The 17,450-nt window shown below is 45.6% G+C and overlaps 1 pseudogene; it reads left to right on the plus strand.

The window, feature by feature from the left end:
- Nucleotides 1-603: 603 nt before the first annotated feature.
- LOC133340060 (protein RFT1 homolog) lies at nucleotides 604-13,794 on the plus strand (annotated as a pseudogene).
- The last annotated feature ends 3,656 nt before the right edge of the window (nucleotides 13,795-17,450 follow it).

Consider the following 17,450-nt stretch of genomic DNA (forward strand, 5'->3'; position numbering starts at 1 on the left):
CACCGACGAGTGTTCTCATGGTTAATACACCTAACTTAAAAACCAGTGCACCTGCTGGTTTCAAACCATGAACCTTTGTAACAAGCGGCGAACACGCCATCACTAGGCCATGTCACTGCACCAAGTTAATCATCATCAGCCACGATCAAGCCACTGCCAGATGCAGGCCACCCCAAGCTGCTGTCACCTACCAAGATCCTGCGATGCAACAATCCATTCGGCACCTGCATGCCATTATTGTCATCGCTCCATCACCCAGGGATGAAACATAGACATTAGTTTCCCCCCTGAAAATCCCTGTGGAAAAGAGGGAAGAAACGATGAGATACTTGGGTGCAGAAGTGCATCTCATGAATATTGATCTCTTCTCGACAGTGCTCCCATTTGTAGCTCTCATCTTTGTTTCTCCTTCATCTCAGTTATCTGCATCTCTTTGTCTCGGCGAACCACATCTCTCGGAGGGCCATAACTCTGCAAGACCCTCCACGAGTCTTTGTTTGTCACTTCTAGCCCACCATCTAGCAGCTGAGCAACCCTGTGCCAGACCATCTGTGTAGCCCTGCAGCATTGCATATTAACTGTGGAACCCCGTGCTGTGTGCAGCTGACGTATGCAGTTGTCCTGTCCTTCTGCTACTACCGCTACTTCACCCGCTACATCGGCTCTACAGCTGCCAAGGATAGCCACTTTCCCATCACCTCTGTCCGCCAGATGTTCTTCACTTGGGGCACTCAGGTGAGGCCACTCTGCACTGCTTGCACCCACATGTATGGCACGTTAAGCAGCCAACGACGGCAGCGTTTCACTATGTACTTACGTATGTTGAACTTGTTTCGCACAGTACGTAGCCAACCTCGCTAATCGGAGGTCCACATCAAAATCACTGAGCCGTTCGCTCAGCGTTATGGCCTGTCTATGTTAAACAATCGGTTGCGCAACTGATTGCAACTGGTTGCAGAGGATGTCCACATGTAAACGATTTAGGTGCACGCAACCAAGTTGCACAACTGATTCCCTGGGTGTGGATCCTTTTGAAAATTGCAATTTAATCTCAAGACGCTAGAAAATTTCAACAAATATACTACATCAGGATGGAATAGAACAGGGAAATGAATGAGAGATGGGAGAGAGTAACACAGCAGCACAGCCTCGGACCAAGCATTTGAGGCCCAGCAGCAATAATTAGAAGTTATTGGGGTTTTGTGCCTGTGAATGGGGATGCTTGTTTTGCCTTTAGCTATCGGCAGATTTTTTGCTGGATCACCACAAGTGGAGCTTCGCACACAAACCATGGTTGATTTGCCTTCTGACTCTGTTCAGTCTGTTAAGAACATGGCCAACTGCCCCAAGCGTTAGTTTATGAGCACTGTATTTACATATAAGCCAGTGTCGTTAATCACCAATCGTGGCGAATTTATGTTAGCCTGTGCATTTTATTAAGTCTCCAGAAGTTACTGAGAGACCGTGATAATTACACTGATCAACAAAAAAAAACATTTTTTTCTGGCCTGGACTTTTGCAGCTGTTTTAGACTAATTTCAGGGTGCTGATTTCAAATCTGATCTCAGATTTGCTCTATCACATCTCATTTTTATGCTATCGGCATACCCCATTTTCATTGATTTTACCCGAAATTAACTCTGTCACTTATGATTGCAAGTTGTTGCGAATCAGTTGACTGCTTTAGTGTTAAAATATGGTGCTGTATTTTAGGATAGTGTGTTTATAATATAATTTTATGTAGATATCCACATTTATTTAATATTTTTCTTCTGCAGTTTTTATTGAAAATGCAATATTTGATATCTCAAAAACCTGATGTGATAGACAAAAACTGATGCCAGATTTGGAATCAGCACCCCAAAATTACCTTACAACCGTTGGAATACCTTATGCCAGAAAATGTGTGTTGACCAGTGTATTCGATGTGTTGAATCTGTGCAAGCTAGCCAAATGGAAAACATGATGACCATTCTATTTGACTGGCAGATCACCTTGACATAAGCTCTATCTCAGGGGTCAGCAACCAACATAAAATTAATAGCCATTTTTGTTTGTTTATTTAGTAAAAAAACAACAACCTCAATGCTCCAAGAGCCAGCAATGCATGTGTAGTGACGACTTGACACACTTCTCTTGAGATGGGACTTTATTGAAGACACGTTCACTTGACATCAGGCGGAGACCCCCACTGCAACAGCCCCGAGTCTCCCGTGCATCTCCCCCTTATATACCAACTGAGGCCACGCCCCCCTTCCCGATCCTTCTCGCTGACTGGACGCTCGCTCTACCGTCCTCTTCCATCACCTGATAACGCTACCTTCTATAACATTCCCGTAGCCACCAGTCCCTTCTCACTCACAACTGATACCCCTGTCATTACCTCCCATGGCCACGCGTGTATTCGAACTGTAGGCTGATTTCCCTGTCATTACCTCCCGTGGCCACTAGTCCCCTCGCACCGCATGCAGGCTCTATTGTCATTACACACATAAATAATGCCACAAACCAGTCCTTAAAGAGCCGCATGCAACTCCGGAGCCTCGGGTTGCCGACCCCAGCTCTATCTTCATCTTCATTGTCTTCATTATTAGAAATGGAGAACCTTTTCCTGGAAGCACTGGACCGCGAGTGTCTGTCTCACCCGTAGCCTGTGCGACTGGCCTGTGTGAATGGCCCGTGTGATGTGCCCACTATAACCGCGTGTTTGTGCCGTGCAGCCATTTGATTGGGCGATCGTCTCTTTGACTCGGAGCTTCATGATGCAGTCCTTCCTGAAGCAACTTCTCACTGAAGGTTCCCTTGCCCGTGTTTATCCTCTCGCACAAAACACATGTATTAAATAGTACGTTTTACATGTTTTAAAGTGTGGGGCCTTTTTGTGTAGATTTTATTTCATATAAAGCAAGCTGAGAAACCTTTATTGATGTGAGGTGTGAAAAAAATGTGAAATATATTGATTATTACACATACAGCCCTTGTGTCAATGAGGGCCTCCACAAACATTATAGGTCATGGGAGTTATTTGACCATATTTCGATTTAAAGCTTTCGTGACTGCAGGGATTCATCTTCTTGGTTCTTTCGGTAAAGTCACGTAGAATGGAAATAATAAAAAATAAAAATAATAAAATATTTCTCACGACATTTCGGCCACAACGCAAGTAGCCGTCCTCAGGTGGAGAACAGGTCTGTCGTTGTGGCCGACACATCGTGAGAATTATTTTATGATGTTTTATTTTTATTATTTATTATTTCTATTCTACGTGACTTTACCGAAAGAACCAAGAAGTTATTTGACCATACTTCACCACAGCAGTGAGTGGTCCACGAACCCTTGCCTCAAACACGAAGGCTTACAGGCGTGTGTCGCCACACCGAGTGAAGATACAGTCAATGTCAATTGTCTGATGATAGAGCCCAATAGAGGCAACTACAGACACAGTTCTGTAATATCATCTTCTGGAAGTGCGTTGATGTACTGCTCGCTGTGAATGCTTGTGATGCCTGTTCATTTATCCCTGGGAACTGAAATGCCATATGCGTACAATGTTGTGTTTTGTTCAATTATGTATGGCCAGACTAAGACACTTAGCTTCACTCCTCAAAGAACCTGGTTTAATCGCATGTGGCTGTTTGGATTCAGCATGAAGGTCTCATCATTGCTGGCTCATTAGAAGTCCATAAGCCTTTGCCTCCTTAACCATCGAGTCACATGACCAAGTGTGTGTGTGTTTGCCTTGTTTCTCTGCTAGGGGAGAAATACATCATGACTTTCTTCAATGTCCCTCAACTTTGGAGATCAAGGTTTGAATACTGATTTTTTTTTTTACTTATATGTAACGTACTGCGAGTGGTTGGGGCATGTTGTGAGGTCGCGGTGTACTGCGGGTCCACTGCGGGTTGCTTTGGGAAGTTGTGACATGTTGACGAAGACCGCTGCACGTTGTTGTGAGGTCTCGAGGCGCGACGAGAGACGTTATTAAGCATCGGTAGTAGCAGTGCTAGTGAACGATTATTTCACCAACATTCTGTTAAGATGACATGAAACAAACTCTGATCTGCTGTGGTGCCCATGGTTAAATGATAATTTTAATGTCAAAATTATTCAGGTTAAACAAAGCATAAGTAACACATCTGAACAGCAAAACTAGCAACTAATGTGAAATTGTACATTAACTTACGAATTGTTAGAAATCTAACCATGAATGAAACCAGATGTTATATTTGTCATCAAATATTAAAAAAACAATACGGATGATGCTGTGGTGTAATCATGAGCTAACTGGATTTTCCATCCAGAGGCCACAGGTCCAGTTAAATCGCCTGGCGTGGTCGTTTCAAACAACACATTCCTGCGGAGGGGAGCTGGTAGGAACGTTGGGGTTGCGTGGTCAATGGCCAGGGTCAACGGCGGCGTGGTGTATTCCGCAAATATGGCCGACTGTGAGGGCGGGCACAAGCCGGCGTGAGTAGGTTAAACGTTGAGTTTTATAAGGGCACCATGGGGTGACCAGCCCCTCCCCACCCCAGCCCACCCCTCTCACCCCCCAACCCAGCCCCACCCTCCCCACCCAGGCCCCTCCCCACCCCCCTCCTCCCACCCAGCCCCTCCCCACCCCTCCCCACCCCAGCCCCTCCCCACCCTCCCCTCCCCACCCAGCCCTCCCTCCCCACCCAGCCCCTCTCCACACTCCCCCTCCCCACCCAGCCCCTCCCCACACTCCCCTCCCCCCCCACCCAGCCCCTCCCTGCACGACGGACGGACAGACACAATAATCCCCTGTGGGCTGGTGTAACCAGGAGGTTCCTACCAGTAATAGTTGACATTATTTAATCTCCTACCTCTGTCCGTCCCCTGCAGAAATATAAATAGGCACGCCACAGTTAGACGATCGGCATGGTGGGGTAAAGTGTAGGTACTCCCACTGCGTCTGGCCAGCAATGAAGAGTAGGCCAAGCGCCCTCTAGTGGGGCTCTGTAGAGCTCTCTCTCTTGGACGCCCTTCTGCGAGAGGAACTGGTTCCAGGGAGCAATTGCGGAGCTGCGCCTTCGTCATCTTTGAGTCGAGTCACCTTAATTTTGTCTCCTGGTGCTCCAGTTTTTCCCTCCACATTTAAAAACATGCGTTTAGAGTATTTGGCTGCTATAAATTTCCACATGATAAGCCACTTTGTTGAGCGATCATCTGTGGCCAGGTCGTTTCTGAAAAAAAGCAAAGTAGCTCAGTGGGCCTAACCTGGAAAAAAAAAATAGTTTATTTTATTTTAATTTACATATGTGTTGCACCTTTCTGGCACAAACCTAACCACTCAAAGCGCCACCATCACATTTACAACAATACGCGATGCGCTGTGGAGTGCTCCATAGCGCCGCGAGGCTGTGAGAGTTGCCGGCTCGTGCTGAGATGAGGCGGCGATCTGTGCAGGCATCTACGACGTGGTGAACAACCTGGGCTCCATGGTGCCGCGCTTATCTTCATGCCCATTGAGGACAGCTTCTACGTCTTCTTCGCTCGCTCGCTCAGCCGTGGAAAGATTGCCATGGAGCAGAACGAGGTGTGGATCGGACTGCGCGTTTCGCCTCCCGAGTTCGTGTACGCACGATTCTGCGCGTGATGTCGGTGTGGGGAGCGGTAGTGTAGTGGTTAGCACACTGCGCGATGAAGCCGACAACCCCCGCTCACAGTGATGATTATCTGCATTGGTCTTGGGCCTCCCCGAGGTTGGCTCAGCCTCAAATGAGTACCTGGTGCGGTGTATAAAACATCGCCACTGGGGAGACTGGCCGTTAGACGTGGTGCTGGCCACCCACTCCCTCGTGTAGTGTGCCGGCCTTCATAGGTGCTCGCTAACAGCACTTGCCCCAACAGTCTATTAAGGCTATACTGGGGATCTTTGTCTTTGTAGGCTTGTAATGATTTTCCGATTCAATCGTTTATGAGTTCACGCGTAGATTTGCACGAGGAAGAATAAGTCATTGGCAATGAATGCATTTTTTTTTGTAAATGGTGCCTGTAGGCTATGGCGGAGCAGAGGAAGTGGAGACAAACATGATACCAAAACAGATCTCAAAATCGAGAAGATACCGATGAGACACGTTTCCTTTGATCGAGTTGTGATCCTCAATTGTCACAATTCAATAGTTTTGGGGGGGGGGTGGGGTTGGTGTATTGTTTCTTGGCTGCTAGGGTAGTGACTAAATTATGGCCCCAGTGAAACAGATTTTAATTTAGGGCATAAGCAGCACCAGTGGTCATTATATTTTTATGTAGCCTACGTACAATGGCCTAAATTGAGTATCCGGTGCAGTGGCCGGTCAACATCAGTACCAGGGGGTAACAAAGGCAATCGTACGTGTAGGCCTCGGCAAGGTAAGATAAAAGTTGAAAGGTAAAAACAACGAGCCTACCTTTACCTTACCTTTTACCTTACCACAATACAATAACTCTACCCTACCTTTTACCCTTTAGCAGGTAAGGTAAAAAGTAAAAAGCAACGAGCTTACCTTTACCCTACCTTTTACCCTTACCCCATACACATGATCTGATTACAGGGTAATTACTGGGGTACTACACATTAAAAAGGTTTATAACGGTAAATTCTAGGTAGAGCGCTTTATTCATATAGAATACTCTCGATGATTCCAATTTTACACGCTTGTTGTTGTCGTCGTTGTAGCATGGTAGCATCACGACTGATGTGAGGTCACGAGTCAATGCGGCGTGGATGAAGTGGAGGAAAGTCACCGGAGTCCTCTGTGATCGGAAAATGCCGGATAGGCTGAAGGGAAAAATTTACAAGACCATCGTCCGACCGGTGGCACTCTATGGATCCGAGTGCTGGCCAGCCACAACTGTACACGAACAAGCTCTCCACACCATGGAGATGAGGATGCTCAGATGGAGCCTCGGACTCACTCGATGGGATCGTGTCATGAACGAAGACGTTCGGGAAGCGACTTGGTGTGGCCCCCATTGCGGACAGATGCTTGAGGCAAGGCTTCGGTGGTACGGCCATGTGATGCGAAGTGAAGAGTCATCAGTGGCCAAGACTGCCGTGCGTATTGAGCCAGAGGGCCGCCGTCCACGCCGACGTCCGAAGAAGCGATGGATGGATCGAATAAAGGAAGACATAAAGACGGTCAACGCAACCCCTGAAGATGCCCTGGTCCGAGCCAAATGGAGAAGACAATGCCGAAAAGGCGGACCCTGCGCCACAGCGGGAACAACGCTAGGAAGAAGAAGTTGTTGTCGTCGTTGTTGTATCCTCAAATCTTGTAACTCAATTTTACCCTTCTATCTGCAGGTATTGCGGTCTATGCAAACATGACTCCTTGTAAAAAGTGTGTCAGTTTTGTTGCAGATAAGAAGGTAAGAACCAATTACATATTTTTGCTGGCCAATGAGGTTCCCATAGTGTAGATGCTTACCCCGAGCTCTCATACTCTGATGGTGCATGTCCTTGAGTTGTGCGCCTTTTGGCGTCATCTGGTCCAACCATATGAGACTAGGCTCTAAGGAAAGCTGTCTCGGGTGTGGACCAATCAACTTTCAAGGACAGTGCACATTATCCGAGTTATGTCTTTTGTTTGTATTATGACTGCAGGTATTGCGGTCTATGCAAACATGACTCCTTGTAAAAAGGTGTCAGTTTTGTTGCCAGATAGAAGGGTAAAGAACCAATTATCATATTTTTGCTGGCAAATGAGGTTCCCATAGTGTAGATTATTTTTTATATTTTATGTTTCGGCTTGGGTCTAATTGTCCACGCTCAACTGACGTTGGCTGTAATTGGCCACGGCCCCTTACGTCATGGCAAGCTTCGGGGCCACTTCCTGGAGTGGTGGAGTTCTCCCATTACGAGTACATTTAATAAAAGCATGTTTTTAAAAAAGTTTCTTTAAATATTATTTATTAAATGGAGGCCACGGACTGCGCCACGGAGCTTTTAGCGGTAAACAAGGTACCGTATTTACCGGGTACTACTTCGTGCTACCTTACCCTACCGGGTAATTCTTCCGAGCTACCTTTACCCTACCCTTTACATTACCCCTTGGCATGTCGACACCTTTACCCTTTTACCCGGTAAAAAGGGTAAATTACCTTACCTTGCCAAGGCCTACGTACGTGTGTGTTGCTGAACTATTGACCCCTTCACGTGCTATGTAAGCCTTGATAAGCTCTTACTCATAGCACGTGCACCAACAGTCAAATATAGATACGTGGGAAACTGTTTTGTTTTTGTGTGTGATTGACATGCTGTGCTGTCCACCCATTTTTATGTATTCCTCATCATACACAACACCAGGGACAATTGTAATCTGGAACCTGGCCTAGACCTCTAGGTCAGCTCAGCAGAACAAACAAAGTAACTGCTGTAGTGTGTGAACAGCAGCACTGGGCAGACATAATGCTGGCGGTGGATGCTGGCCCCTCAGCCGGCGCGCGTGCCTCCTCTGCCCTCAATAGGCGCTCGCTAACAGCACTCTCCCCCGTGCGGCTTTGCTGGCAGGATGACATCGCCATCGTTGGCCAAGGTGCTGCAGTCGCTGCTCAAGCTGGTGCCTGCTCATCGGAGTCACCGTCCTCACGTTTGGCTTCTCGTACTCATACCTGGCGCTCGACTTTGTACGGTGGGGTCGCTGCTCAGCTCAGCGGCGGTAACCAGCAACGTCTTTGCCGTGTTTCTAATCCGTCATTCGGCTTTACTTAATTTAAGGGTGCTGTGGTGGCAGCACTAATGCCCCTAGTAACTTTTGCAAATGAAACTCTCCTGGTCTCTTTGAGTACATACGTGGTGAAAAATAAACTTGGAATTATCATGAACAGGGTCATGTGGCCATCATGGCAACATCGCAGCATTCTTGGGGCGTTAACAAGCCCACGCTAGCGCCATTTGCCGCTTGTTAGTGCAATCGGAGGCGCACCGCTTTTGCACCTCCGATTAGTGTCTCCGAATTACCATGGCTAGCTACGTACGGTGCGAAAGACGTTTCAACATGCATTGTTGCAGAGGTTCATAGTTTGAATCTGCTTATGGTGTGTATGAACCGTAAAAAATACACGCCCTTCACATTGGACGTTTAATGATCCCATCACGTCAGTCGCATTGTGTGCTGGGCATCATGGTCCAAATAAAAAAAAATGGCACAAATTACAGAATTTAAATTTCTACGCAGCAATCGTCACCCCCTACTGCGAAAACTTGCAGAACCCTCCTGCAAAAAGTTGTGAGACTCGGCGAGATAACAAACAAATAATTGTATACAAACGCACGGGATGGTTTAAAAGTGAAGAGGCCACCGACTGAGATATTCAAAAAATATTTCTCATGTACAGTAGTCCCTTGAAGAAAGACATCATCGGCGCAGTCCACAGCATGGGAGATGGAACTGCGTTTCTTTCATGTAAAAATCATCAGCCGGCCATGAGCGGCAATGACCACGCGGCTGAGCCATGTAGTAGCTGTTATGGTGTCGTGTCATTTTGTATATTCTGACCGGGTGGTGAATTTTCTTGAGCAGGGCCCGGTGTTACTGCGCTGGTACTCCGCTTACGTGCTGTTCTTGGCGCTGAATGGCATTCACAGAGTGCTTCGTGGTTTGTTGATGCCATGAAGCAGAGCGAAGTGGACAGGTGAGAGCCCTGCTGAACTTGGTTTATTTTTGGCCAAAGTCAAGCACTCGTGTGGCGATGCGCTCTTGGACGGCACGCAACCACACCTTGCCATCTCTTCTCTTCCTTCTGCTCCGGACCCATAGCTGTAAACTACATAGGCACCTAACCAGGTCTTCTTGGTTCCTTTTGGTAAATTCACGTAGAAGGGAAATTAATAAAATAATAAAACTAAACATAATAAAATACAATTCTCACAGTAGTGAGAATTCTCATAGTGAGAATTGTATTTTATTATGTTTTTATTTTATTATTTTATTATTTCCCTTCTACGTGTACTTTACACGAAAGAACCAAGAAGCTGAATCCCTGCAGAGTCACGAAAGCTTTAAATCGAAATTACCTAACCAGTCGTAAAGGTTAATTATAATTACGCTTACAGAAGCGTTTTTATAGTTGAAATTCCAGTTCTATTATAACTGCAATTTATTGTGATTACAGTACTTACACGTAATATTCTGCCTTTGACATGTGAAATCAATGATGAATTGATCAAAATACTGTGCGGGCTGCCAAATCATTAATCTTCCTAGCCATATAAATAATCTGCTCTCAAGGTTTGCTACCTTAGGTGGTACCAATTACTGCTCTGACTCAAGGATTATAGATGGGGGCTCAGTGCTGTGATAAGATAATAGCCCCCTCTAAGCTACGTGCCCACTTCAAAGTGTAATATGATTAAAATTTTATGACGAGGCATGTGTGTCATAACTTATATATTTACTGAAATGTTTTCTCTTGAGAAATTCCAAACAAAATCACTCTCAATTCAACCTTTAGGAGTGACCAGAAGTCTGTCCAGCCACTACAGTTCTTAAAAACATCTCAGAATATCTATTTATGCTTGAGGAATCCGATGAGCTATGAAGCTCTTCTTCACACATGCCCAGTAGTGTTGTTCTAACCTTGTGTTGCTAGTGGCTTCATTCCGCTTGGCCCTGAAATGTTAATACTCCGCAGCAAATAACATCGTGATACCGTTTCCACGCGTGTTCATGTTCACGCACACGTACACGCGCGCACACGCAGGTACAACATGAAGCTCCTGGTCCTCTCGGTGGTGTTCCTGGTGCTGTCGTACGCGCTGACGCGAGCATTTGGCTCCGTGGGCTTCGTCCTCGCTAACTGTCTCAACATGGCCCTGCGCCTGGCCTCCAGCCTGAAGTTCATCGTCGCCTACTTCCGCGGCACGCCGCACGAGCCGCTCGCCGCGCTGCGCCCCAACCTCGTCCTCGCGTTCACATTCTTCTGCAGTTGGGTCATCACCGCCACCTCCGAGGTAGCACGGCTTCACCATCGCCGTCATCGTCAATGCCATCAAAGGGCCGTGACCTGGTCCAGCGATAGCACATTCGCCGCTTGTCGCAATGGTTCACGGTTTGATTCCCGCGGCCACCCTGATCTTATTCTGCTGGGCGTAATACCCGTAATATACACTTCATACTGGACATTAAATGTCCTGTGACATTCATTCGAGTAGACTGTGCTTACCGGCATCACGGTCAAAAGTTGAAAGTACTAGAAATTTGGCGGCATGTGGCCACTCTATTCTTATTCTAGCTCTGCGGAGAGCTTCTCAGCGTCTTGCACCTCGCCCCTATCCCCCTCTGATCACTGATGTCCTCTTCTCCCACCCCCCCAATGTGTGCAAATACTACTGACTATTGTATGATGGGTGTGTAGGCATATATGCCTACAAAAGGACATTTCTTTTTGTGGGGTGGGAGAGTGCATTTTATTTTGGTAGTGGGGGGGGTCGACAATTGTTGGAAACCTATTTGATCAACTTTTTACCCCCACATCTAGTGGGGGGGGGGGGAGATACACTTTCGATAACTTTTAGATTCAGGCCTTCTGAAGGCTCTCATAATTTAGTTGATGGACAAACGTAACGCCGGGCTTTTCTAATAGATTACCCGCTGATACTCAATTGGGATTACACAGCAACATCGCCCCCTCTGTTGTAAAAAAAACTCGCTGAGGCTTTCTTGGGTAAACAAGCGTAAACGAATATATTGTTACTAGCTGAAAAGCATCTCCTGGTTCCCTCGCTTTATGCGGTAGTTGTAGATGCATTCCAAAGAAAAAAAGGCGCACAAAGCGAAAACCGCACGAGGCGGCCTGCCTGCCGAGTAGCGCACACAGCACACGTCCAAAAGCATAGCTGCATGTGAATGAATTCAAACAGCGTATAACAGAATTGCGTTGTATCTACACATATAATGTACTCCCCAGAGTAAATTTCGGGAGTGTGTTTGCCTCTTCGGAGCATATTATAGTCCAGACAACACGGTAACTAAAATACGTTTTAGGCCATCCGCCTTTTTGGCTTTCAGACAACATTATCCGGCCAGCATTTGTCTAAGCAAGTAACTCTCCACTGGTTTTCGACCTCCTAGGTCTCATCAGCAGAGTCGGGCTGTTTAACAAATACTGTTGGATTATCAGATGTTATTTACAAGCGCATGACATATAATCTGTAGGACCCTGTAACCTCAAAAGCAATACCGTACTCCAAACGCATTATGAGTTCTCCGTGGAGCATTGTGGGTAAAACCATGCTTTCCCCAGTTGTGCTGCTAGAGTCTGATGTAGATTCTGGTTTTACTGCGTGTTCTTTGCATGATGTCCGATGTTCACTCATGTGCGAGGAGCTTCTCCAGGAACTGAAAATTACGAGGTGCACCCGAGAACGCCATCAGAGATCTTCATTACTCTTTGGTTCTTTCGGTAAAGTCCCGTAGGTATAAAATAAAATAGATCACGACGTTCTGGGCGCAACACAAGCGTCCGTCATCAGGTGGGAAATCATGGTCTGCTGCTGAGGCAGACTGTTTTTAAAAGGGTTGAAATGGGTGTAGTTCAAGGGTCATAAAGAAGCGGGCAGGGCTAGTGATGTTAATGTGAAAAATTAGCATGTTAATGTAAGAACGAAGAGTATTGCAATCCCAAGGCATGATGGCATAATCCAAAGGACATGTGAGCATGAGAGTGCAATCAGGCATGAGAGTGCAATGCAAAGGACATGTGAGCATGAGAGATCTAAGAGAGAGGCATAGAGAGAGAGACACACACAGAGAGTCGGAAATATCAGCTGACATCGGCAGGTAGGATGGAAACATCACAGTCAGTTAAGACTTTAGCTGGTTAATAACGTCCTTCCAATGATTGCTCAGTTTGTACCCATCCTCTCGGTTGAAGTTGTGTCTGTGTTTATATATCTGGATGGCTTCATGAACAAATCTCTGAAGGTAGCCAGTTGGTTTGCAGATCTTCATTGTTGTTATATCCATTGCAATTACAGTCTCTTTGTCATAATGATCACCACTATCATCGTCACTGAGTTTGGTAATCGTCACAGATCCACTTTAATATTGCTCTGTTGAGCGAAGCCGCACAACGCACTGGGTACAGGATTGGTTAACGTTTTGTAAATTACGGAATTATTTCAAGTTTGTTTGCTCGTACCTTTCCAGGGCTGAAGAATGCCTTTTGTAAATCTTCCAAAAGTCTGCCAACTGACATTTACCACTTGAGATCCTTAAATTTCACGACCATTAAATGATCATCCTATGCAGAGACTGGCCCTGCCATATCAATTTGACGTTTATACCATTGGCTCAGGGTCACCATTGGAGATGAGTTTGTGCGAGCAGGAATGTTGCGGGGACGCTCGTGCTCATCATCTTGGTCTCGTCGCGTCTCTTCTCTCTGCAGTGGGTGCTGTGCTGTGACCACGGCAAGGCTCCACGCCTGCTTCATGTCACCCTGGAGCCGCGTGCCTGTCGGCCGTCGTCATCGTGACTCGCCGCACCGAACGCGAGCTCGTCTCGTTTGTATGGCATCAGTTCCTACCCGAGTTTTTCAAAAAGAAGCAGAGCTGACTCTCAGCCACCATCTCTCTCGCACATATATGGAGTTTTATATTTGGAGTTTGCTTGGCTTTCTCACCATGGTCGCGTGGCTTTTTCTCCGGATCCTCCAGTTTTCCCTCCAGATTTGGAATCAACATGCATTTAGAGTATTTGGCTGCTATACATTTCCATGTGATAAGCCACTTCATTGAGCTATCATTTGTGGCCAGGACGCTTCCGAAAAAGAGCTGCATAGCTAATTGGGCCTTACTGGTAAAATAAACATAGTTAATAGTTCAGTCTCCCACTTCGATCTTCAGGGCCCGGTTACAAGAAATTAAATGGATTTCCCTTTTCAATTCCCATCTGTTTTGCAACTTGATGCCCTGGACCTCTTTGTGCCTGTGGGCCCCAGTTCTAGTTGCACTGGCTGCACACGCAGTAGCTATAAATGCTAGCTCCAGTTTAGCAATTTGGGGGAAATACAGTTGAACCCGAGCAAGCAACAAAGCGTTCACAATGTCAAAGGTGAGACGTGATTGAGATTCGTCATTGCTTTTGCAAGTGAGACCATGTGGCACTGGTTAAATATGATGGGGTTCTTGGTGTTTTTCTTTTTATTCAAATTCACCCTTGGCCACTGGCACACCGTGGCCTATTGCAGCATGTTCTTGTGACCTCTTTAAAGACCCAGTTACTGTGCAAGCCATCCACTGCTGCTGACATTGTGAACCCGGTTTGCAGTTGCCGTGTTACTTTACTGCCACGTATTTTTTCCGAACGTTAACATTTTTAAACTGGTCGCCAGAACAGGCTGCCTTTTGTTAATGTAAGCTTTCTGTTAGAATACTTTCAGGCTGTGGTGGCATTGTTGCTTTGTGCATTATTTTGCGATGCTCTGCACACATTTTACCAGCTCATGGCAGGTGAAGGTGTGGGCCTGCATTGAAACGCATTTAGGCAGTGCCAATTCGTCTGCCTATCGAGTGGGGTTGTTAAATAGCATTTTTTTTGTTGCATGACCGGTAACCGTATGAACAAAAATACGGTTACCTGCTTGCGCTGCACAAATAAAAAATGCCTCGCAAATAAACTGAACGTGTCCACCTTTTTAACTGAGAAATGTAAGGAGCTGCCAGAGTAGTTGTAACAATTGAGTAACCCCCCCCCCCCTGCTGCCTCTGTCCATCCAACAGTATAAATGGATTCACCACAGTTGATTGGGCCGGTCACTTGTGGTGTGGGTAAGTGTAGGTACACACAACTCTTCCAATACGTCTGGTTAGCATGCAAGATGAGACCACATACACCTCGCGTGCACAAGCGAGAGCAATCGCAATTGTTGCTTAGGCCACGATGCCATTTGTACATTCACTTGTGTGCCAGTCAGTGCATTCGCTCCTCACATTATTTTGGAAGCGGTTACCATTTGCCAACTTTCAGAACCGCTAATCGATTCAGTTCTTACTGGCTTTCGTTTAACAACCCAACCTAAAGAGGCATTAAAACGCATGTTTATTAAAACAGCTCTGGGTGCCAATTGTGGCATTAGAGTAGCAAGGCTAAACTGTACTGAAGATCCCTAAAAAGGGTGAAACCGTTTTGCAGATGCCGTGTTACTTAGCTACCACCAGAATTTTAAAGACCAAAATTTTCTACCACTGATGGTCCACTGGCTCGGTTGGACTGCTGTGCACTCGTAGCAGTGTTCTCTAGTGAGCTCACAAGGCATTGTTGGGGGCTTTCCCATAATGCAGTACAGCCTAACTATGGCCACAGTTCTAACTTTTGTGTCAATTGGTGGTTTAAAACAATGCTGTGTGCTTTACACACACAACTCTTGTTTAATGCCACCTGGAATGCAACGCACTATTCATCCTATGGCCCAGTTGCGCTATTTACTGACTAAATTACTTTTTGCATGAATACTCTTGTATTTTCCCGCCTCCAAACACTTTTCTGTCTAATAAGTTTCTTGTCATCGACCAGAAAGCGCTAGAATTTGTTTAATTATTTTGCTGTGTTTGTGTGTGCTATGCAATGATCTAGTCTTTGCAGTACTACTTTTGATTAATTCACATATTTAAACAAGTCAAACTCATTCCACAGTGATTACTTCACAGCTTTCAATCGGCATTTGTTTTGTTTATTGTGATTTATTTTTTTGCGGTGAGAGCAGCAGTTACAGCGTCCCAGTTTAAACACACACGCAGGGAAGCCAAGGTGGTGGGCGTGTAAAGTGATGAACGTACAATAATAACACCAAACACTTTCATCCGTTGTCACCGACGTCTTCAAAATGCAAATCGAGAGAAGATTTTGCGCCAGCGCATAAAAATGCACCTTGCATCACGTGCACACAAAATAAACGCCATACTGTTTTTCACCCCCTCGATTAAAGTGCCCGTTTGCAATCATGGTTGAGGAAGCAAACGTTGATTTCTTTAAAACGTACTAAGGTTTTATTAATTTTTCATATTTTTACACCTTGTTCTCGTTTCGCTGTACAACACACCCTCCATTGTTCCAAAGTCTCCCTTGCAAGAATAATGTCTCATTGGGCTCTCACCTGCGCGGAATAAAGCAAATATATGTACAGTTGTGTGAAAATAGTTGTTGAGTAGCGATTGATTATGGGAGTGTGTAGAGTTGCTTGATGGCGGATCGGGGGCTTGTGGGATTGTTTGACGAGTGCAGGTCTTGATAGCCACCCGTTTTATATCGAATAATTAAATGTATACACCTTACATTTATTTGCAACTTGATATTGAAGGACAAATCTATTTGTATTAATATTTCTCATGAAATGAAAATAGCATGAAAAGAAAATTGTGGCCAAGTGACTTTGTGATCAGAGTTCCAATCGGCGCAGCCACCCATGATTATAAACCACTTCTCGGCTGAAGTGAGTAAATGGCCTTGGCATATCCAGAAACGACTGCTTGATTTGGCAAAATTCAACTCTGCAATGCGATGGACATCTCTCTCTCTCTCTATAGCAGGGGCGAGGGTGAGTACAGCGCCCCTCGTGTGAAGTCCCTTGAAGTTCTGTGATATAAACTTCTCCACGGGCTATCCTATCTATAACAGGGTGATACACTGCTGTGTGAAATTTCCGAATGGACGTTCCTTTATATCATGATGTAGATAACGCAGCTTGAATACAATTCCTTAAAATAAATATTTAATAACTAGAAAAGCTTTTTTTAGTTGGGGTGGAATTGTTTTCCCGCAAAATGATTGGCAGGCTGTAGTGTGAGCTTTGTTGACTGATGGTTTCTTTAAACAAATCCATATTTATGTTTATATCGAATGTTGTATAAGCTTTCATGCGGTTTGTGTAGGTGATGTACGCCAGTAGGCCTTGCCGCACAAGCTGTACTGTTACACACCTAGGCGTTGTGTCGCCGTTGTATCTTGTATACAGGAGAACGACGCGATTGTGGTTAGAGCACTGAACTATGGTTACTGTGAGCAAGATTTATTCCTGGCTGCACCATCGGCACTCGAACCTGTCGTGTGTGCCTTTAGGTCCGCTCAACATAAAATATAGCGTTTCAAACATCGTGTCGATATCAGCATTGGAGAGACAAGGTGGCGGGGAAATGCCTTTTTGCTGTGGCAGCCGTAAAACAGCTGTTCGCCAGCATCACTTTTCCCAGCAGACTATGTATAAATTATACACGTAAAAATATATATTTCTTAAATTCTTAAGCCAAGCTATTTACAGCTCATTTACAGGAACCCACCAAACCGGATCACAAGATTATAATGGTTGAGTGGGGTAGAAAACCGATCGGCAGCCCAGGTAAGATGGGGTTGGTGTCATGTTATATTATAGTTTGTCAAAATTAATTGAACAGAATAGGCCGTGACTAAAACAATGTAACAATCTGCTGGCTCTGACAAAATGCAAACGAC

The sequence above is a fragment of the Lethenteron reissneri genome, unplaced genomic scaffold (assembly GCF_015708825.2).
Source record: "Lethenteron reissneri isolate LAM-NWPU_2019-01 unplaced genomic scaffold, ASM1570882v1 scaffold_674, whole genome shotgun sequence".
NCBI lineage: Eukaryota > Metazoa > Chordata > Hyperoartia > Petromyzontiformes > Petromyzontidae > Lethenteron > Lethenteron reissneri.